Source organism: Panthera onca, chromosome B4 (assembly GCF_046562875.1).
Source record: "Panthera onca isolate mPanOnc1 chromosome B4, mPanOnc1 haplotype 2, whole genome shotgun sequence".
Taxonomy (NCBI): domain Eukaryota; kingdom Metazoa; phylum Chordata; class Mammalia; order Carnivora; family Felidae; genus Panthera; species Panthera onca.
The window spans coordinates 54,370,371-54,393,693 of NC_138345.1; the positions used below are offsets into that span (position 1 = coordinate 54,370,371).

At 42.2% G+C, this 23,323-nt stretch overlaps 1 long non-coding RNA gene and 1 pseudogene across 5 annotated transcripts in view; both read right to left on the minus strand.

Annotated features, from left to right (window-relative positions):
* LOC145715613 (uncharacterized) overlaps positions 1-23,323 on the minus strand; it is a 338,798-nt gene that overhangs the window by 133,421 nt on the left and 182,054 nt on the right. The window lies entirely within an intron of this gene.
* Positions 1-23,323, minus strand: part of LOC132694626 (cationic amino acid transporter 3 pseudogene) — a 156,495-nt pseudogene that overhangs the window by 58,287 nt on the left and 74,885 nt on the right. For 2 of the 4 annotated variants that reach the window (XR_014137929.1, XR_014137928.1), the window contains one exon: positions 16,311-16,467. The exons of 1 other annotated variant lie outside the window; for it this stretch is intronic. The product of XR_014137929.1 is annotated as a cationic amino acid transporter 3 pseudogene, transcript variant X3 (transcript). Of the gene's footprint in view, positions 1-16,310; positions 17,360-17,846; positions 17,909-23,323 lie in introns of all 4 variants that reach the window. One more of the 4 variants, XR_014137927.1, reaches the window with a different exon arrangement.

Here is a 23,323-nt window from a genome sequence, read left to right on the forward strand (position 1 = left end):
CTCTGTCTCCCTTTTTCTCTACCCCTCCCCTGCTCACTCTCTATCTTTTTCTCTCTCTCAAAATAAATAAATAAACATAAAAAATAAATAAAATGGTTTCATGCTGAACTAGGTGTGTTTCAGGGACGAGACATACTCCACCATCTCTTTAGTCTCTGAGTTTGTTGTATTCCTTACCACAGCGCTAATTCTCACTACATTACCATGCATTATATCCTGAAGCTCCTATATTATTTCCCACATTTTACAGGTGAGTAAGTCCAGGTGAAGAGGCTACATGGGGAACAACATGGCTGGTATTCCAACTCAGCCCAAGACCTCTTGCTTCACAACCAGGGAAGTCCTGGCAGAGACTGGGAGCCAGAAGGCAACACCTGAAGCTTCACAACAGGAAGGAGAGGAGGAAATAGGTTGAATTGGAGCTCTGGCAGGTCCAGAAGAGCCCCCACGGAAGAGGGTGGGGGCAAAGGCCAGCAACCACACCTGAAACTGAGCAAGAAAAGAGAGAATCTGATAAAGAATCAGGGCAGAAACACAGCTAGGACTGGGACTGAGACTGGGAGGCAACATCAGCCTCAGGCAGAGTGCAGAAGGGTGGAAGGAGGACCTGCAGGGGGAGACCAAGGCAGAGGTGACTTGGAGGAACCAGCCTACAGAGTCTAGGGTGCCAGGGAGGGAGTGATAGCAGCAGAATGGGGGAGAAATATAAAGTCCAGGCAAAAGTATGAAAAGCCTGAGTGAAGGAGAGACCATGTGGAAGTGATGTGGGACTGAGGCAGGTAGAGGAACCCAGGGTGAGAGGCAGTGCTCAGAGAGGGGGAAGCAGGAATAAGTCTCAAAGAGCACAGGGGAGAGGCATAGGATTTGGGAAGGAGTGAAGACAGAGGGTGTGTGTGTGTGTGTGTGTGTGTGTGCAAGTGCGTACACACACACACACACACACACACACACACACACATGAGGCTCTCATCACACTGGACTCCCAGATCCTGAGAGAGAAGTAGAACCCTTGAAGCAGAGTCTGCATCCCAACCTCTGCAACCTCTACCTGCCCCTTCTCACTGCCTTCCTCTCTGGCCCCCACCTCCTCCTTTCCCTTCTCTGTCTCCCTCTCCTCCCTCTCTGTGTGCACTTCTTTAGGCTATCTGCTCTGCCCTGGCCCTATGCCCATGTATCTGTTTGGCTCTGGATCCATGGCTTTCAAACCCTCTGAGCCTGATTCCAACTCACTTCTCTGCATCCATGTTTATCTCTACTATCTCTGACCTCTGGGTGTCTCTCTGTGTCTGTCTTGGACCTTTCTCTCTGCTCTCTGGATGATCCCCTCTTCCCTCCCTCCCATCTCTGGGTATGTCTCCTTGTCTCTCCATTACACTGTGGACTGTTTGTCTCCTGTTAGTCTTGGCTTGAATTTATTGAGCCTTTCTGTCCCTGTCCTTGTGTCCATCTCCCCCCTTCTGCCTCCCACATGCTGTCCTGTGGTTCATGGGGTGGGCTGGCACAGAGGACATAAAGGGGATTCAGCAGGCAGCCTTTTATGAGGAAGATGGATGGCTGGCAGATTAGGATGAAACTCAGGTTTCCACTGGAACATTCTGTTCCACCCCTAACATTCTCCACAACTCCAGATGCGAGTTGCCTTCCTGTCTGTTATACTGGCTACTCAGGCACTGAGGCTTGACCCTATCCCCTCCCTAGTTTGTCAACCAGGAGTCACTGGAAATTCTGGAAGGGCAGTCAATGTCCCCCCTCATCCAGGTATCTATGAGTCTGGAGAATTCTGTGAGAAGAGGAGTGAGGAGAGGCAGAAGGCCCACTGGAGGTGCTTTGCCAGAAAGGGGTGGGGAGTGCAGGACAGAAAACCTGGGAGTTTTCCCTCTGCATCTTGGGTGAAATCCCCCAAGTGCTCCTTGCACCTCTCAGATAGGCACACATGGGACAACCAGTCCATGGAGGAGATGGGCAGGTCTTCAATACTCAAAGGAGAATAGAAAATGTGTGTCCCTCTTTTATCTTCTCATGGCAGCTATAATCCTTCCTTGTACATAGGAAGCTCTCAATAAAATCATGGCTAATTTTTATCAGGTCTCCCAAAATAAGTGGAACTCAATATCTTTCAGTATTTCTTCACACCCTTACCCTCACCCCAGTTACTCCTCTTCAGCAACTCAGCATCTGCCCCCAGGAAAGATTCCCCTGCCACGTCTTCCAAGCTCCCGAGTGATCCTCAGATATCAGCTCAAATTTCAGTCATTTCAACCCCTCCTTCTCCATCACTTACCTGGTGTCCCCTTTTCCCTACTCACCCCTCTTGTCCATCCAATGCAATGTGGCCCATTGGATGTGTCCCCAAAGACAGTCACTAATGAGCAGTGAATACTAGAAGGGGAGTCAAGGGCAGCCTGGTGGGTAGGAGGGGACTCCAGAGCTAGCAGATAAGGAGTCCTGTCAGCATCTGTCAAATACGCCATCTCCCTCCAGCATCCCTGTCTCTTGCCTCATGGCTTCTGGCAATCCATCTCCCTGCTAACTTGGGTACAATTTCACAGAAGCCTAGAGGCATAACCCTGGTCTGCTCCAAACCCATTTTCTCCAGGAATGTCATTAGCCCCTAAATGTTTTCAAAAATTCCTACTACCTGGGAAGCTAATGTTATAGATGAGGTTATAGATGGAACCCAGAGAAGAGAAGTTGCTCTCTTGGCTCAGTATCTTAATTTCATTCCTTTGTCTCCACTGCACATCCCCGAAAACAGAACTTAAAACCTCAGGAAATGGAAAACAGAGATAAATCTCAGACAGACTTAAATCTTAAGGAGGTTGTGAGTGCCTCCAGGAACCAGGGGAGTTGGGGGGAAAGATGAGGTTAGAGGACCAAAGGTCCCTTTTCCTAATATAGGCAATTTCCACCAGGGAGCAAGGGAAGATGCCTGTGGGCTAGAGCAAAACCTTCTCAGACCTACATAGTACTCAGCAGCCACAAGAGGACGGCAGAGAACGTCTCTGGCTGCAGAGCCATTCCTCCATGCTGGGTGCTGAAATAGGGCTGGGTTGCCCAGATTGGGGAAATCAGTGGCTCCAGCAAGAACCTATGAATTTCTGAATTCAGGAAACCCCTCATGCAGCCCTTTTCACTGGCATCCCTTATTCCTTTTGGCCCCTGAAATGCCATCACCCACCCCAGTCCCCTTCCCTTTTCTGGTCCCCAGCACTGAGGCTGCTGGCACAGAAGGAATTTGTGGCTTTTCCTTTATTTTTGGACAGCAGATGACATCCCATCTCAGAGAAGTGACACGTCATAGGGTCCCAGCTGATAACTAGGGCCAGAACTGGAACCCACATTTTCTTGATTCTCACTCCAGGGGTCTTCCCATTGGTGCTGACTGCTGCTCCTAACAGAAAAGCTTACTTTGCAGGCCCCTGTGAGAAGCCAGATCACAATTCTTGGTTTAAAAAAACCATGTCAAAGCTGCGCCCTTCCCCATGTGATTCATGTTTACGTACATTACTGGTGCACGTGAGACTGTTAACCACAGAGCACAGACATGTACACCACAAACACTGTGCTGTTCACACCCTCACCCTCAGCACATACACCCCTCCACCCCTCAGAGTCCCACAGTCCTGGCACCTTTTTTCCTACTTCCTGAGCTGCAAAAAGAACATTTCTTCTTTCATAATTTGCTGTTTATCCTGTGTTTCCACAGGCTTCTCAAAGCTGTAGTCAGGGAAACACATTCCCTTTCTAATCTGGTCCCTCCTACCGTAGCCTCTGTTTCTGCTGCTTCCCCTGGCACAGCTTGGAATAACATGGGAAACAGGAAAAACTGTTGATCTCTAAGCTCCTGTCTCTGAATCTGCCCTGTTGATCATGGCCATCCTGCCCAGGAGAGTTCTGTGATCCACCAGCTTTAGCCCCACATCCTCTTAGTGTCCATATACTCTGACCCACTTCCCTATCCAGAAGAAACTACTTCTATACTTTTGGCTGAAGGTGATTGGCTCCAACTTAACCAACTTAGCCTGGGATTATGGGGCACAAAGTACAACCAGAAATTTTTTTTTTTTTCAACGTTTATTTATTTTGGGACAGAGAGAGACAGAGCATGAACGGGGGAGGGACAGAGAGAGAGGGAGACACAGAATCGGAAACAGGCTCCAGGCTCTGAGCCATCAGCCCAGAGCCTGACGCGGGGCTCGAACTCACGGACCGTGAGATCGTGACCTGGCTGAAGTCGGACGCTTAACCGACTGCGCCACCCAGGCGCCCCGTACAACCAGAAATTTGAGTTTAAACTCTGTAAGAACTTCCCAGCACAAGTGGTCTGAAGCCTTAGCTTGTATGAAATTCAGTAATAATGCATATTTGGCTTACCAGGTGCCTCCAAGAGACAAGGACTTGTTTTGGACCTGGACAAGTCTTCACTGTGATTTTGGTCATCCCAGCCTCAGAAGGTGGCACACAAAGAGTTCTGGAAACTCTAAGGCCCTTGGGAAGAATGGGTGGGGCCTAGAGTTAGGAATAGCAGCCTGGTTACGTCATTCCCAAATCCTGGGGGTGTGGGTGGGGGAGAGAGTAGGCCTGAACCCTCCACTGTCTGGCCACACTCCCATCCTGACCCCACCTCTTTATGGCCCTCCCTGGTCAGAATAGGGCGTCTGAGTTCTTCCAGTGCAAGTCCTGAGTGAAGGACTCAGGACCCAGTCTCCACCCAGCCACAGACCTGGAATCCTGATGCCATCCCTCTGTACCTGGCAGGACAGAGGCACCCATTGCTCAGACTACCCAATCCCCTCACACCCCAAGCACAGACAGCCTTCCTCCTCTGCCCTCCCAACTCACCCCATACCACAGCCTGAATCCTGCAAGAAGATTGCACAAATCACATCAAAGACATCTTCAGCTATGAGTCTTCAGCTCCCCTGCGACAGCTTGCACACATACACATATGCACACTTGCACCTGCACACATGCAGATACACACACCCAGATGTTCACACTCATATATACACACAGACACATACCCTCAAATACACACATATACACACCCATTTATCACAAACATTCCCACATGTTTCCAACACAAAGACACATACTCACAAACTCCTATCTTTACAGACAGGCATGCACACCCACACTTACACACTGTCATACTCTTATCAAATATACTGTGCACACATATACTCCACTCTATTATTTTCTTGTAAGGAGCCAGTGCCCAGTCCTCTAGATTCTAGAGATCTAGAAATGCCCAGGAAAAGGATGGAAACCCACAGGAAACCCATTTCCAGTTTCCTGGCCCACACTGGAACTCCTTTGCTATATTCTCCTTCCTGACACAGAGTCTCTAGAACTTAGGACCACACAATGGAAGGTGAACCTGAATAAGTAATTCATTCCTTCATACAACAAACACTTTTGAGCACTTAACAACCACAACCCACCTTGCTCTCCATCTCCAGGCCTGAAGCTGAGGCAGACACATAACAGAGTAAAACTTTCTGCCCAGTGGTGTTATGGAAGGAGCAAGAGCTCAGGAGTCAAAGACCTGAGTTCAAATCCAGATTTGCCTCTTAATAAGCTATGTTATCTTGACTCATTGACATAGCCTCTCCGAGACTCAATTTCATCACCTGTAAAGTTGGATTAATAAAATATACCTAATAATTGTGTGAAGATTAAGACAGTCCATCAGGACTATGTATACCTGTGAAAGCCACCCCATTTCAATCCCCAAGCATCTGTGGTGAGCATCACCCCAACACCCTTCCAGTCTTGTGTCCATGAAACAGAAACCCAGTCTCCTTCAGGGTCAGACCACCAAGTCCTCACACCTGGGGAAACTTGATCTCAACTTGGCAGGCTCTATCCCATTCCCCTTTTCCCACACCAGCCCCCACTCCTCTTGTTCCATCAGTCTCTTGCTCATTTGCAGATTGCGTTTTCCATAATAAACTTTATTTTATTTTATTTTATTTATTTTTTAATGTTTATTTTTGAGAGAGGGAGAGAGACAGAGTGTGAGAAGGGGATGGGGGTGCAGAGAGAGAGGGAGACACAGAATGCAGACTCCAGGCTCTGAGCTGTCAGCACAGAGCCTGATGTGGGGCTCGAACCCATGAGCTGCGAGATTATGACCTGAGCTGAAGTCAGACGGCCAACTGACTGAACCACCCAGGCACCCCGTCTTTATTTTATTTTTTAACATCATAATGATTTATTGATTCTTTATGTAAATTTAAAAAAGAGAAAAGAATAATGTAACACCCATACACCTAAAAGTTGAAAATATGAACATGCTATCAGATCTATATTTTAGATACTATAGCATTATGGATCCAACTGAAACTCCTCTTTGATTGCATATTGTTTCTGTAATCAGCATACTGCATTGTTGTGTATCTGTACATGTTGGCAGTTATTAGACATTAGTAAATCTTTTATTATAAAAATTAAATATCTCTATAATTCTCTAAAGAGTAAAAACATCATTTCACAAGCCATAGCAGGGTGAACATTCAGTACTAGAACTGAGTGAGACCTCTTGAGTTTCAAACTTCTGATCCCATTCCATAATAACCTTTAAAGTGACTGACAAAAGCTCAAATGTTCCAAATGGAGTGCTGGGCCGATGCATGAGATGGACATGAAGGGTTAATCATCCCGCATGGAGCCCTCCTGTAGAAAGTCATCATTACCTTCTCTGATTACTCCAATTCTGAAACATTCTTCATGGACAGTACTATGGACAGTTATATGACAAGACTAGCTGTGACAAGCAGATGTGGGAGAGATTTCTTAAACTCATGAATACTAAACAGTTGCTCCAAAGAAACCCCACTGGATTCTGAGCTCAGAGCTGAGAAGCAGCCCAGCCCACCCCCACCCTGATGGTCAATACCTGCAGGTTTCTTGGGCTAAAGGGAGCAGGAATTGCACCCCTTCCTCTGCTGCTCAGGTGGTTTCCTCAAGTCCATTCAGAGTCAGGCCTCAGTCTGAGTGGGAAGTGTCTCTGGAGGTCTTTCCCTCGCCTTCTTGGGATCCTCCAAGGACCCACAAACATCCTTGTTTCCATGACACAGGCTTACTCTCTACAATCCTCCCAGGCTCTGACTGCTTCTGTACTGCTTTCTCCTCCTCCCAGTGGGATCCTCCTCCAGTCCTTCCAGCAACCTGCCACCCTGACCATCTCTGAGTTTCCATCTGGCATTGTCCCATCCTGGTTCCTCCACCTCCCTGCCCTACCCACCTCCCATCCCTCTGACCCTCTGCACTGCCCACCTCCTTCTATATCCCTCCCACCTTTACAACCTTCCACCTGACCCAGCCTGCCTCCCTCCCCTCCTTGCTCACCTCCCCCAGAAAACCCCAACTCCTAAGTGAGCTCCACTTTCCAATTACCTCCATCTCTCCAACCCACTGCATCCAACCATTTTGCCCCATTTCAAGTCATTTCTACATCTGCTTTCACACCTCTCCCACCCTTCAGAATCTAGGGAGAAGAGCAGGGCTCAGAGCCCAATGAAAGGAAGGACATTGCCCCTTCTCTCTCCTTCTGCCCTCTGCCTGATGTCCCCCCCCACCATCTTCCTGTAGGCAGACCCTGTCAGGTGTAAAGGAGAGCTGAAGAAATATCTCTCCATCAGCAAAGTGATGGGCGGGGGCTCACAGAGGAACAGGGTGACCAGGAGAAAACCTGGCAGGCACTTCAGTCCTACCTGGGGGATGCCCTGCCCACCACAACTAGCCCCACACTTGTATAAAATGGAAATTCTGCTCTTCTCTCCATTAGAGGACAAAGTTTATTTGGACTTTTGGTCTCCTCTGTATAAAAAATTATAAAGTAAGGGTTTTTTTTTTTCTTCTTTTCCTTGCCCAGAAAACCAGTTTCTGTGTTTTATCTTTATCAGGTCTTTGGTTACTTAAGAGAACTAAAACTTCTCAATGTTAAAGGAACTAAGTTTTTCTAACAACTATGACCTTCTGTAGAATCTTATTGCCAGCTTAAGTAAATAATTACATATTAAGTTTTTGCAAAGGTCTGTAGTTATATTTAGGTGTTTGCTTTAGAACTTTTTGAGATTTTGGAGAAGCCAAGATGGTGGAACTGCATGGAAGTTTTTTTGTGTTTCACATCAATGAAATACAGCCAGGTCAACACTAAACCAGCCTGCACATGTAGCAAACTGATTTGATGATTAACACAATAATCTTCACAACTTGAACCACAGCACTCAGCAAGTACATGGCGTGGAGAAGTGAAGTGGGGGAGAGAAGCCGCCGAGGGCAGGGAGCTATTTTTGCTTGTGGAGAGAGGATGGAAATGGCGGGGGGGGGGGGGGGGGGAGAATATGCAAAAAAATGCTTTTTTTTTCCAAAAAATAGAAATGGAAGGAAAACTTCCAAATTCTTGCTATGAAGCCAGCATTACCTTGATTTCAAAACCAGACAAAGACCCCTAAAAGGAGAACTATAGACCAATTTCCCTGATGAACATGGATGCAAAAATCCTCAACAAGATATTAGCCAACTGGATCCAACAATAAATTTAAAAAAAAATTATTCAACATGACCAAGTGAATTTATACCTGGGATCCAGGACTGGTTCAATGTCCCCAAAACAATCAATGTGATACATCATATCAATAAAAGAAAGGACAAGTACCACATGATCCTGTCAATAGATGCAGAGAAATCATTTGACAAAATACAGCATATTTTCTTTATAAAACCCTCAAGAAAGTAGGGATACATGGATCATTCCTCAAGATCATAAAAGTCATATATGAAAGACCCAATGCTAATATCATCCTCAATGGGGAAAAACTGAGAACTTTCCCCCTAAGGTCAGCAACAAGACAGGGATGTCCACTCTCACCACTGTTATTCAACATAGCATTAGAAGCCTTAGCCTCAGCCATTAGACAACACAAAGAAACAAAAGGCATCCATATTGGCCAGGAGGAGGTCAAACTTTCACTCTTTGCAGATGACATAATACTCTATGTGGAAAACACAAAACAATCCACCAAAAAACTGCTAGAATTGATTCATAAATTCAGCAAAGTTTCAGGATATAAAATCAATGCATAGAAATCGGTTGCATTCCTATACACCAACAATGAAGTGACAGAAAGAGAAATCAAGGAATCAATCCCATTTACAGTTGCACCAAAAACCATAAAATATCTAGGAATAAATCTAACCAAAGAGGTGAAAAATCTATACACTGAAAACTATAGAAAGCTTATGAAAGAAATTGAAGAAGACACAACAACGTGGAAAAAGATTCCATGTTCCTGGATAGAAAGAAAAAAACTGTTAAAATGCCAATACTACCCAAAGCAATTTACATATTCAGTGCAATCCCTATCAAAATAACATCAGCATTCTTCACAGATCTAGAACAAATAATCCTAAAATTTGTATGGAACAAGACCTCGAATAGTCAAAGCAATCTTATAAAGAAAACCAAAGCAGGAGGCATCACAATCCCAGACTTCAAGCTATACTACAAAGTTGTAATCAAGGCAGTATGGTACTGGCACAAGAACAGACACTCAGATCAAGGGAACAGAATAGAGAACCCAAAATGGACACACAAAGCTATGCCCAACTAATCTTTGACAAAGCAGGAAAGAATGTCCAGTGGAATAAAGACAGTCTCTTCAGCACGTGGTGCTAGGAAAACTGGAGAGCGACATGCAGAAGAATGAACCTGGACCACTTTCTTACACCATACACAAAAATAAACTCAAAATGGATGAAAGACCTCAATGTAAGACAGGAAACCATCAAAATCCTCGAGAATAAAGCAGGCAAAAACCTCTTTGATCTTGACTGCAGCAACTTCTTACTCAACACGTCTCCGGAAGCAAGGTAAACAAAAGCAAAAATGAACTACTGGGACCTCATCAAAATAAAAATCCTCTGCACAGCGAAGGAAACAATCAGCAAAATTAAAAGGCAACCGACAGAATGGGAGAAGATATTTGCAAATGACATATCAGATAAAGGGTTAGTATCCAAAGTCTATAAAGAACTGATCAAACTCAACACCCATAAAACAAATAATCCAGTGAAGAAATGGGCGAAGACATGAATAGACACTTCTTCAAGGAAGACATCCAGATGGCCAACTGACACATGAAAAAAATGCTCAACATCACTCACCATCAGGGAAATACAAATCAAAACCACAATGAGATAACACCTGACACCTGTCAGAATGGCTAACATTAACCACTCAGGCAACAACAGGTGTTGGTGAGGATGCAGAGAAAGAGGATCTCTTTTGCATTGTTTTGGGAATGCAAGCTGGTGCAGCCACTCTGTAAAACAGTATGGAGGTTCCTCAAAGAATGAAAAATAGAACTACTCTATGACCTAGCAATTGCACTACTAGGCATTTATCCACGGGATACAGGTGTGCTGTTTCAAAGGGACACATGCTCTCCCATGTTTATAGCAGCACTATCAACAATAGCCAAAGTATGGAAGGAGCCCAAATGTCCATTGATGGATGAATGGATAAAGAATTTGTGGTATAGGGGTGCTTGGGTGGCTCAGTCGGTTGAGTGTCCGACTTCGGCTCAGATCATGATCTCGTAGTCTGTGAGTTCGAGCCCCGCATTGGGCTCTGTGCTGACAGCTCAGAGCCTGGAGCCTGCTTGGGATTTTGTGTCTCCCTCTCTCTCTGCCTCTCCCCCGCTCATGCTCTCTCTCTCTCTCTGTCAAAGATAAATGAACGTTACAAAAATTAAAAAAGAAAAGAAGTTGTGGTATATATATATATATATATATATATATATATATATAATATATACATATATTGTATATATGTATATATATGTATACATATATATATATAATATATACATATATTGTATATATGTATATATATGTATACATATATATATAAAATGGAGTATTGCTCAGCAATCAAAAATAATGAAATCTTGCTATTTGTATCTACGTGGATGGAAGTGAAAGGTATTATGCTAAGTGAAATTAGTCAGAGAAATACACAAATCATATGACTTCACTCATATGAGGACTTTAAGAGATAAAAACAGATGAACATAAGGGAAGGGAAATAAAAATAATATAAAAAACAAGGAGGGAGACAAAACAGAAGAGACTCATAAATATGGAGAACAAACTGAGGGTTGTTGGAGGGGTTGTGGGAGGGGAGATGGGCTGAATGGGTAAGGGGCATTAAGGAATCTACTCCTGAAATCATTGTTTCACTATATGCTAACTAATTTGGATGTAAACTTTAAAAAAAATTAAAAAATTAAAAAATTCTTAAAAAAGAAAAGTAAAAAAAAATTATAAAATAAATAAACAAACATTAATTTTTTTTAAAAAGAAAGAAAGATGACTTTGGGAAATTCTTGAGCCAGTTCATCTGCAGGGACTCCCTTGAGTCAGGTTAAAGCAGGTGGGCCTTCTATCAATTTTACTACTTCAGGACCCTTCCCCAATCCCATGGGAATAGTTTTTCTTTGAATGAACAGCACTGATCTTACTGTTGGGCCTGGGAGAAGGGAAGAATAACCTCCTTCCCTGAATAAGATTCCACTGTGATGGAACAGACAGGACAGTCAGCAGAACTCAAGCATAGTCACAAAAAGGCAAAACCAAAAGTGCCTGGGCACAGTTCTAGATGATAGATATAGAGATGAAGAGATGATGATAGAGATAGAGATAGAGACAGAGATAGAGATAGAGATAGAGATAGAGATAGATAGAGAGAGAGAGAGAGAGAGAGAGAGAGTTCTGAATGGAGAGAAATGATGATTGTTAAGGAAGTCTTCTAAAACTGAAGATAGTTTTAAACAGTTAGCACAGTGCTAGCCTGAAAGGAAGGAGCATTTTCTGTATCAAAGAACAGTGTAAGGATCAAGTCAATTGAACATGAATTTATTAAAAGCTGTTTATATGCCTGGCCCCCAGTTGGATGTTCGGAATGAACAAGATACACTCCTTACCTAAGATATAAATCACCAACAAAATGAAGAAAATAAAGACACCCAGATAACTGTGGTATTTTTTTTATTTCAGCTTTATTGAGGTATAATTGACATATAAAATTATAAGATATCTAAGTATACATTGTGGTGATTTGATAAACATACACATTTTGAAATGATTCACCATGATTTCTCCACTATGAAGGTATTAAGGATGAAATACTAACCTACATCTTGATTAAATAAAGGTAAATGTCCAAAGGGCGACTTTATTTCCAACACTTCATCATACATGTGAGGGGCTTCGGCTGGAGCTTTGCTTTTCAGTGTGTGGTCCCTGTATTAGAAGCATCAGCATCACTTGGGAACTTGTTAGAAGTAAAAGTTCTAAGCCCCACCGGATCTACTGAATTGTAAACCCTAGGAGTGAGGGCCAGCAATGTCTGTTTTCACAAGCCCTCCAGGTGAGGTGACACCTGCTGAAGTTTGAGCACCCCTGAACAGAGTACTATTCCTGGCTTCTCTCCCCTCCCCTCGCCCACACTTTGACTTTGCTTAGTGGGTTGAAAAGACAGCAACTGAGAATAACCAGCTTAGACCATAACATGATCCAGTCTGTGTTGTTGTTGGTGATGGTGGTGGTGGTGGTGGTGGTGGTGGTGGGGTGTGTGTGTGTGTGTGTGTGTGTGTGTGTTTTATCCAGAAACAACATGCCCACAGGACACTTTCATTCCAAGCTGTTCATACATGAGAAAATCTAATAAATGCAGGCTCTCTCCTATGGTGAAGGGTGGGGGTGCTCAGCACTATCTGTGATGAGGAGTAAGTCTAGCTTATTTAGGGATGCAGTATTAGCAAACCAATTAGGCTGCAGATCTAAAGCTGAAGGTTTAATTATCTGTCTCTATCAATAGTTTCCAAACATAAGAGGGAGAGATGGGGTATGATTTATTAGACCTCTACAGCTCTAAGAATGGGTTGTAGTGAAAAGTGGGCAGAATGCTGGTTCAAATCATATGCAGTAGAGACTTAGTTCAGAGAATGAGAAGACACAAGAACCAGAGGATCTCTTAGAATTATTTAAGTAAATGAAACTTTAGAAATGATCAGTTCTGACCTCTCATGTTACAGATAAATAAGCAGAGTGTTGAGGGAACTGGGAAGCTTGCTCGAGGTCACATGGCTACTTAGTGGTGGAAACAAGACCAGAACCCAGGACATTTGGTTCTCAGCTCTGTGTTTCTGAGCAGGTGGACAAAAGCTGACAATTGTAGAGAAACTTTCAAGTCCAAGAATGCAGATATTGCCAAGTAGAAGAACCAGCCCCAGGGATTTTCAGTATGGGTAGTAGGTTTAAAGCCAAAGTGCTTTGTGGTCAGAGGAAAGCCCTGGCTCCAATCCACCTGTGCATGTTCTGTTGCCCCCTCTTACAGCCAAGACTCAGGCTACACTACATGTTCAGTGTGCTCTGAACACTGCTTCCTTTTCCCATGCTTTTCCTAGAGTTGTTCTCTCTTCCTACAATCTCTCCCTGCTTCCCATGTGTGGCAAAAATCCTATGTGTCCCTGGGGAGAGCCAATTCAAATGCCATTCCTCTACAAAGTCTACTTTGATTTCACGGATCAATCCTCACTACTGTGTCATCCACGAATGATCATCCTCCACTCTGAATTCCCAGGACATTTTATTTGCATATTACTTAGGACAACACTTTCTACCTTATGCTACAGCTAGGCTTTACCCTTTGTATTAGAATTTGAGCTCCTTAAGGGCAGGGGCCGTATTTCATCTCTTTCTGGCCTCTTGTCTCCCCTTTATTATTTTTTGAAGTATTAATTAACATGCAGTGTCATTCTATTATTCTCGGGTGTACTATATAATATTTCTATGATTCTACACATTTCTCTGCACATGAAGATGAGTGTGCTCTTAGTTCCTTTATTTATTTCACCCATCCTCCCACCCATCTCCTCTCTGTCAACCACTAGTCTGTTCCTTGTATTTAAGAGTCTGGGGGAGGTTGCTTTTTTGTCTCTTTTTGTTTGTTTGTTCATTTGTTTTATGTTTTAAGACATAAGTTCAACATATGAATGAAATCATATGGTATTTGTCTTTATCAGGCTGACTTATTTCACTTAGCATAATACCCTATAGGTCCATCCATGTTGTTACAAATGACAAGATTTCACTTTTATGGCTGAATAATATTCCGTGTGTGTGTGTGTGTGTGTGTATCACATCTTTTTTATCTATTCAACTGATGGACATTGTGTTGTTTCCATATCCTGGCTATTGTCAAGTAACACTGCAATAAACATAGGTGTACATGTTTTCAAATTCATGTAACTAAAAAGCTTTTGCACAACAAAGGAAACCATCAAAAATGAAAAGACAACCTACAAAATGACAGAAGATATTTCCAAATGATATATGTAATAAGGGGTTAATATATTAAATACATAACGAACTTACACAACTCTACACCAAAACACAAATAATCCATTTTAAAAATGGAGGTCAAGAGGGGTGCCTGGGTGGCTCAGTCGGTTAAGCTTCTGACTTTGGCTCAGGTCATGATCTCATAGTTTGTGAGTTTGAGCCCCATGTCGGGCTCTGTGCTGACAGCTTGGAGCCTGGAACTTTCTTCAGATTCTGTGTCTCCCTCTATTTCTGCACCTCCCCTGCTCGCTCGCTCACTCTCTCTCTCTCTCTCTCTCTCTCTCTCTCTCTCAAAAAAAATAAACATTAAAAAATTAAAAACAGAAGTCAAAGCACACATGAAAGCATGCTCAGCATCACTCATCATCAGGGAAATGTAAATTAGAACTACAATGAGATATCACATTACACCTGCCCCATGGCTAAAATTGAAAAGACAAAATAACAAGTATTGGTGAAGATGTAGAAAAAAAGGAACTGTCATGCACTCTTGTTGGGAATGTAAATTGGTGCAGCCACTATGGAAAACAGTATGGGAGTTCCTCAAAAATTAGAAAATGGAACTGCCAAATGATCCAGTATTTCCACCACTGGATATTACCACAAAGAAAGCAAAATAATTTTTAGTTTATTTTAATAATCGTTTTTTTAAATCCAGTATAGAGCTACAGAGACAAATAAAAAGTACACAATTAAAAAAAAAGGAGAAAGAGCAAAGACACACCCTTCACGATAACTACAAGCTCTATTAGTGTTCCCCCACATCAACATCCCATGGGAAACCTAGATTTCCATGTGCTAAGAGTACCCTACATAATTGTGCAGGGGACAAGACTGCATTTCAGTGTGATGACGTTAAACCAAATATGTACTGGAACTGTTGAGTTCAAGGTTTATAGTTTTGGAACTAACTTAAGTGGGGTTAGTGACCAGGCTGCCCTGGAGCCCATAGCCAAAGTAGATGGCAAAACCAATCAACATCCAGATACCAAATAAGATCCAGGCGTCAGCTGTCACCTGCATCATAAGGTAAACATTCATGAAGATGCTCAGTAGTGGGAGGAGAGGGAGAGCAAGGACCTTAAAGGGAAGAGGACTGGGGCTCTGTGGCTGTCTCCAGATGACCCCAGTGATCCCAGTGATGAGCACCAGGAGCAGCACAACCACCGAAATCCACACTGGGTCTCCAGAAAGCAGAACTGGCCACCGGGCCAGCACCAGGCAAAGAAGAATGAGAAGCAGAGCAAGCAGTGAGGAGCAAACACGGACAATCTGGCCAGAGAATGGAGTTGGGGAGTAGATGCCTGGAAAAAATAGTCCTTGTAGAGTCAGCTTGTCTGCTGCAGGTCCATTCTCCTCCTACATCTCTGCTTCATTTCCCCCATTCCTCCTCTCAGGCTGATAACTGATGATGAGAACACAAAGAGCCACCAGGGAGTAAGCTATCAGGAAAGTAAGTGACCAGAGGTCCACAAGATCAGTGAGTCTAAAGAAGAAGGCCATGATTGGTGCAATAATGCTCAAGATCACAGTGGCCACGATGGGGGTGTATTTGCCTGTTTGGATCCTAGCAAGGACAGGGAACAGGAGGTGATCCTCTGACATCCTGTATATCACCTGACGTATGGGGACCATAAAGCCTGAGATACTGACAGGAAAACCACAGATAAATCCAAAAGCTACAACATAGGAGGCAGGGGCCCAGCCAATATTAAGAAAGGCCTCAGGCAAGGTGCTGCCACGTTGAAGCTTGTAGTAAGGCACCATGAGTGTAAGTGCTGCAGAAACACCAAAATATATCAAAAAGCAGATGAACAGTGAAATCATAATGCCCATGGGTATGGAACTCCAGGGATTCTTGGCTTTGTCAACCCTGGTAACAATACTGCTGAAACCTATAAATGCATAGAAACAGGTAGCTGCTCCACGGAGAATCCCCTCAAAGCCGAAAGGCACAAATCCTCCAGAGCCCAGAGGGCCCAAGCTTGAGGTGTCATTGAGTCCAGCCTTTACGTAGTCCTCTTCTGTGAGCTTCCAGTTGTGCAGGTCCCCCTTAATGAAGCCAGCGATGATGACAAAAGTAAGAACCAAAAGGCTCACCAATGTGAGCACTTTGTTAACCAGGAAAATTTCATCCACCCACAGAGTCAGCAATCCAATGAGCAACAACACAAGGCCCACAACAAAGAAGTCTAGGTATTCTGAAAAGACCTGGGGAACATATGGTGCAATGCTCTCATGCAGTTTCTGAAAGATCTGGATCCCAATCAGGCTAGCAAAAGCTAAGATCCAGGCTCGGACCACACTGGCTATACCACCAACACAGGAAAGGATGAGGTTCCAGCCAGTGACGAAGGCCCAGAATTCACCTATAGTGACATAGGTGTAGAGATATGCAGAGCCAGAATGGGGAATACGGGCACTAATCTCTGCATAGCACAGCCCAGCCAACACAGTAGATAGGCCAGCTACCAAGAAGCAGATCACAATGGATGGTCCTGCTTGATTGCTGATCACCTCACCAGCTAAGACATACACACCTACACCTACTGTGCGGCCCACACCCAGGGCCACTAAATCCAGAATGCTCAGACTTCTGGATGGGTCATCCTCAGCCACCGGTTGTTCCAGCTTACGTCTGCATACCAGCTTTTGACCAATTCTGCGAAGTGCTTCATGCAGCATTTTAGCTGCAACTGAAGAGGATTCCAGGGTCAGAGAGCTGCAACAAGGCCAGGGAACTGAGAGTGTTCAGATAGGGTTCGGAGAACTGAATTAACCCAAGTTGATTTGAGGCTGCCAAGTTCCAAGTCTCAGGCTTCAAATCTGCTGCATCATCTTTCATCTGGTATGTCCTATCCCTTCATAATATCTAAATAAACAATAAATACTTCTTGAACAATGATGCTCAACCAACCAATGCAGCTCAGATATCTCATGTCACCTGTTACAAAACAAATATCACAGAAACAGATATCAAAAGACATCGTAGACAAATCAACCCTGCTTTCCCTGCAGAAAATGTGTCAAATACCTCCCAATATTGTCCTGTTTTATACATCACATGACATTATCCCATTTAGGTTCATCTACCTCATGTAGCTGACTAATTAAGCTGTAATACACAAGAAAGCATGAATTTGTTGTGCAATAATTCACATGTGGGTTGTTTCTGTGGTGTGTATGATGAGCATGAGCTATGACACATTAATTCATTGACTAGACAGCCTCATTACAATTGCAGAACCATTTTTAAAAATATCATCTGAGTTTAAAACACAAATATTGGTCCCTGGCCTTAAAACATTTATCCCCAAAATCAATTATCCAAGGACAAGTTTTACTTTGCCCCCCTTTCTCCACATTCTGCATCATCCATTTAGCTGTACTGATGTCAAAGAATATACAGTCCAACCCTTTGCTTTACCCACCTTGGCCCACAGGGTCACTGTGAGAAGAGAGGAAGAGGGAGAAAGCAGCAGGGCCTTTATAACTACCTGCAACAAGGAGAGTGACAGGCTGTGTAAGGAAACACTGAAGAAACAGGTGCAGCAGTCATTCAAAGGTCCATTACTAAGAAAGTTGAAGAGTTTGAAAGGTCATTTTAGGAATTCTGACATTGAATAAACCTCACCCAAACAATCAGACAAAATTTACTGCAATATTTATGTCTACAGTTATGAAAGTGTGCTGGATAGGGAGAAAAAAGTTAGGTCACCTACATCACAGTAGCTCCCAGCCAAAATAATTTCTTCTGTCTCCTCCCTATCTGGGTCCTGGAGAGAAGGTGAGTTCACTTATGCAGACAGTCTCCTTGCTGACCACACTGTGCTCTGTATGGGCCATCTGTGATGTCAGCTGCCAGGAGCCTGGAGAATTTGCCCTGCTCTGTGAACTTTTGTTGAAACACTTACTTGTAACTGCCTACTAATGTTTCAAAAGGAGTTATTTTTAACTGGATCAAACAGTGGTCTGAAGAGGCCAAATATATTTTCCCAATGAAGAAACCTGGATGTGGTTCCTTTTTACCCCTACTTCCCTGCTCCTATTCAAATGGTCTCCACCTCAAGAGGAGCAAAACTTTAGATGAACAATTAATTCACAGAAATTCCCCAGAAATGAGTAGGGGAGAACAAAGAAAACAAAGCCATTAACTCCCCTCTCTCCTTCCTACTCAAGCTTTGAATTTAAGAGAATTTTAGGAAATGTTGGTAAAGCTTTCAAAAGAATGAAAGGTCAATTCAAAATTTTTTAGGTTTATTTATTTTTAATATTTTGGACAGAGAGAGGGAGAGCAGAGGAGGGACAGAGAAGGAGAGGGAGGGAATCCCAACCAGGCCCTATGCTGTCAGCCCAGAGTCCAATGCAGGGCTCCATCCCACAAACCATGAGACCATGACCTGAGCCAAAATGAAGAGTCAGAGTCTTAACTGACTGAAGCACCCAAGTGCCCCTCACCAATTCCATTTTATGATTTACTCTCAGCATGGGAGAAAACTAAGGAGTATCAATTCTTAACTCATGGACACTACACTATGAATGTGATTGACGTGTCTCCCACCCATCCCCAGGCTTCACACCCTTCAGTGGTTCCTGCTGTCCTTCCTTCATGGTCCTTCCTTCCTTCATCATCTGACCTGTGCTGGTTCCTCCAGCCTCACCCCCTGCCCAGTTCCTGCTCCAGCTGAGAAATTCCACACTCACCCTGTTACCTTTCTGTAATATCCTCTTGTCCCTTCACTTAGCTAATCCCCACTTCTCTTTCAGTTCCCAGCTCAGAAGTTGCTTCCCCAGGAAGCCTCCCCTGATCCTTATGCTTCCGTTCCTGTGACCTCTCATAGAATCTGAATTTTCCTCATGTGCCATTTATCCTAATGTATCCAAATTCCAAGTCAGCTTCCTGCCTCCTCCATTAGACTGTGAGTCAGGTGCTCAATAAATATCTGTTGAACAAATGTGCAAACTGAGAAAAGAAACCTGAAAGAACACAAAATCAAAAATTGCTATCTCTTGACTTTGAGATAACAACTTTGTAGCCAAGCAGCCTTTATAAAATGGCTCAGGTAAAGATATAAATGGTATTATCTTACTTGTAGAAGGAAAGCAAAATGAAAATATAATGTGAAAACCAACTTTGATATAACCTTCACCACACATCATTCATGGAAGGTATAAGCCACACATAGGTGATAACCATTATTTGCCAGAAGACTTGTTTTAAAAATACCAGGCTGCCTTGGGTTATAGGCAGCCAAAACCCACACCCTGTTATAAAATTCCTATTTTTTTGAAGGCATCATTTTCAGGACCTATAATCTAGGAGAGATGTCCTAAGGCAGAGGTTCTCACTTCAGGGGACAGAGGGAGGCATAATGGAGACACCTAGAGACATTTTCAAACTTTATATCCTCTCCCTCTGAAGATTCTTGTCCAGTAGTTCCCATGATTGCTCTAAACCACCCAACTGACAAGAAATGGTCCTCAATTTTAAAAGGAAGAGATTCTTTTTTTATGTTAATACTAAAAGGTACGTGTTAAATCTATGTAAAGTAACATTAATATGTATTCAATATACATTATTGAGAGAAAAAAAGAAGTTGCAAAATTATATGTACAGTACAACTCTATGTAATATTACATAATTTCCATGAAATCTATCTCTATAAGTATATAGTTATAGATGTATATATCTCTAAAGAGGTATGCCACACACTGGGATATCTGCTGATAGGAAAGGATTGAAGTTTTGTTGTTGTTGTTGTTGTTGTTGTTGTTGCTTAATCACAAAGATTTCTTGGGGCTCCTGGGTGGCTCAGTTGGTTGAGCGTCTGACTTTGGCTCAGGTCATGATCTCACTGCTTGTGAATTCTCTCTCTCTCTCTTTCTCTCTCTCTCTCTCTCTCTCAAAAATAAATACACATAAAATTTTAATGAAAAAGATACCTAATTTATTTAACATAAAATGTTATTTACAAGTAATCTGTTCATTCTGGCATAGCAAGATATAGCATGATACATTTATCACACAATAATAAATTTACTTTTGTATTAATAATTGACATTTTGAAAGGCAGTTAAGAAAAGAAGCCCAAAACTTCCTACTGAGTCATGACGACTGAGTTTGTCATGCTTGCCATGCAGGTCAGAGTAAAATCTTTCTTTCTTTGTTTCTTTGTTTCGTTTCTCTCTCTCTCTCTCTCTCTCTCTCTCTCTCTCTCTCTCTCTCTTTCTTAATTCAAGTCAGTTAGCATAAAGTGTAGTCTTGTCTTCAGGAGTATAACCTAGTGATTCATTTCTTACACATAACACCAGGTGCTCATCCATAAAAGTGCCTTCCTTAATGTTCATCATCCATTTACCCCATCCCCACACCCACTACTCCTCCAGCAACCTTCAGTTTATTCTCAGTATTTAAGAATCTCTTATGATTTACCTCCCTTTCTGTTTTTTCTTTTTAATTTTTCCTTCCCTTATGTTCATATGTGGACTTTCTCAGATTCCACATATGAGTGAAACCATATAATATCTTTCTCTGACTGACTTATTTTGCTCACTATAATACCCTCTGACTGACTTATTTTGCTCACTATAATACCCTCTAGTTCCCCTAGAGGAGTTGGTCACTTCCCAACCCTATTGTTGCAAGTGACAAGATTTCATTCTTTTTCATCACTGAGTAGTATTCCCTTGTGTGTGTGTGTGTGTGTGTGTGTGTGTGTGTGTATCACATTGTCTTTATCCATTCATCAGCCGATGAACATTAGGGCTCTTTCCATACTTGGGCTATTGTCGATAGTGCTGCTGTAAACATTGAGGTGCATGTGCCCCATAAAATGAGCATTTTTGTATCCTTTCAATATATTCATAGTAGTGCAATTGATGAGTTGTAGGGTAGTTCTACTTTTAATTTTTTGAGAAAACTCCATACTGCTTTCCAGAGTGGCTGCACCAGTTTTCATTCCCAACAGCAGTGCAAAAGTGTTCCCCTTTCTGCACATCCTCATTTCCTGAGTTGTTAATTTTAGCCATTCTGACAGGTGTGAGGTGATATCTCATTGTGGTTTTGATTTGTATTTTCCTGATGATGAGTGATGTTGAGCATCTTTTCGTGTGTCTATTAGCCATCTGGATGTCTCCTTTGAAAACGTGTCTATTCATATCTTCCTCCCATTTCTTCACTGGTTATTTGTTTTTTGGTGTTGAGTTTGGTAAGTTCTTTATAGATTTTGGATAGTAACCCTTTATCCAATATGTCATTTGTAAATATCTCCTCTCGATTCTGTTGGCTGCCTTTTAGTTTTGCTGATTGTTTCCTTTCATATGCAGAAGATTTTTATTTTGATGAGGTCCCAATAGTTTATTTTTGCTTTTATTTGCCTTGCCTTTGGAGATATGTCAAGTAAGAAGTTGCTGCTGCCTAGGTCAATGAGGTTGTTGCCAGTTTTTTTTTCCATAGGATTTTGATGGTTTTTCATCTTATATATAGGTCTTTCATCTGTTCTGAATATAGTTTTGTGTATGGCATAAGAAAGTGTCTAGTTTCATTCTTCTGCATTTCACTGTCCAGTTCTCTCAGTACCATTTGCTGAAAAGACTGTCTTTTTTCCACTGGATACTCTTTTCCTGCTTTTTTTTTGAAGATTTGTTGGCCATATATCTGTGGGTACATTTCTGGGTTCTCTATTCTATTCCGTTGATCTATGTATCTGCTTTTGTGCCAATGCCATACTGTCTTAATTATTACAGCTTTGTAATACAGCTTTATGTCCAGAATTGTGATACCTCCAACTTTGGATTTCTTTTTCAGCATTACTTTGGCTGTTTGGGGCCTTTTCTGGTTCCATACCAATTTTAGGATTGTTTGTTCTAGCTCTGTGAAGAGTACTGGTGTTAGTTTGATAGGAATTCCAATAAATATGTAGATTGCTTTGGGTAGTATAGACATTTTACCGATATTTTTTTCCAATCCATGAGCGTGGAATAATTTTTCATTTCTTTGTGTCTTCTTCAATTTCTTTCATAATCTTTCTATAGTTTTCAGCATATAGATCTATTTCCTGTTTAGTTAGATTTATTACTAGGTATTTCATAATTTTTGGTGCAATTGCAAAAGGGATTGATTCCTTCATATCTCTTTCTGTTGCTTCATCATTGGTATATAGAAATGTGTCCAATTTCTATACATTGTTTTTATATCCTGAAACTTTGCTGAATTCATGTATCAGCTCTAGTGGGTTTTTTTTGTTTTGTTTTGTTTTTTTTTTTTTTTTTTTTTTTTTTTGGTGTAGACTTTAGGGTTTCTATGTAGGGCATCATGTCATCTGTGAGGAGTGAAAATTTGATTTCTGCCTTTCTAATTCATATGGCTTTTATCTTTTTTTGTTGTCTTATTGCTGAGGATAGGACTTCCAATACTATGTTGAATAACAGTGGTGAGAGCGGACATCCTTGTCATGTTTCTGATCTTAGGGTGAAAGCTCTCAGTTTCCCCCAATGAGGATGATATTAGCTGTGGGCCTTTCATATATGACTTTTATGATGTTATGGCATATTCCTTTTATCCCTATTTTCTCCAGGGTTTTTATCAAGAAAGGATGCTGTGTTTTCTCAAATACTTTTTTTGCATCCATAGAAATGATCATATGGTTCTTATCCTTTCTTTTATTAATATGGTGTATCATACTGATTGATTTGTGAGTACTAAACCAGCCCTACAGCCCAGAAATGAATCCTACATGAGCATGGTAAATAACAATTGTAAAAATTTATGCTCCAAACTTAAGCACACCCAAATATATAAATCAATTAATCACAAACATAAGCAAAATTATTGATAATAATACCATAGTTGTGGGGTATCTTAATACTCCACTTACATCAATGGACAGATCATCTAAGCAGAAAATCA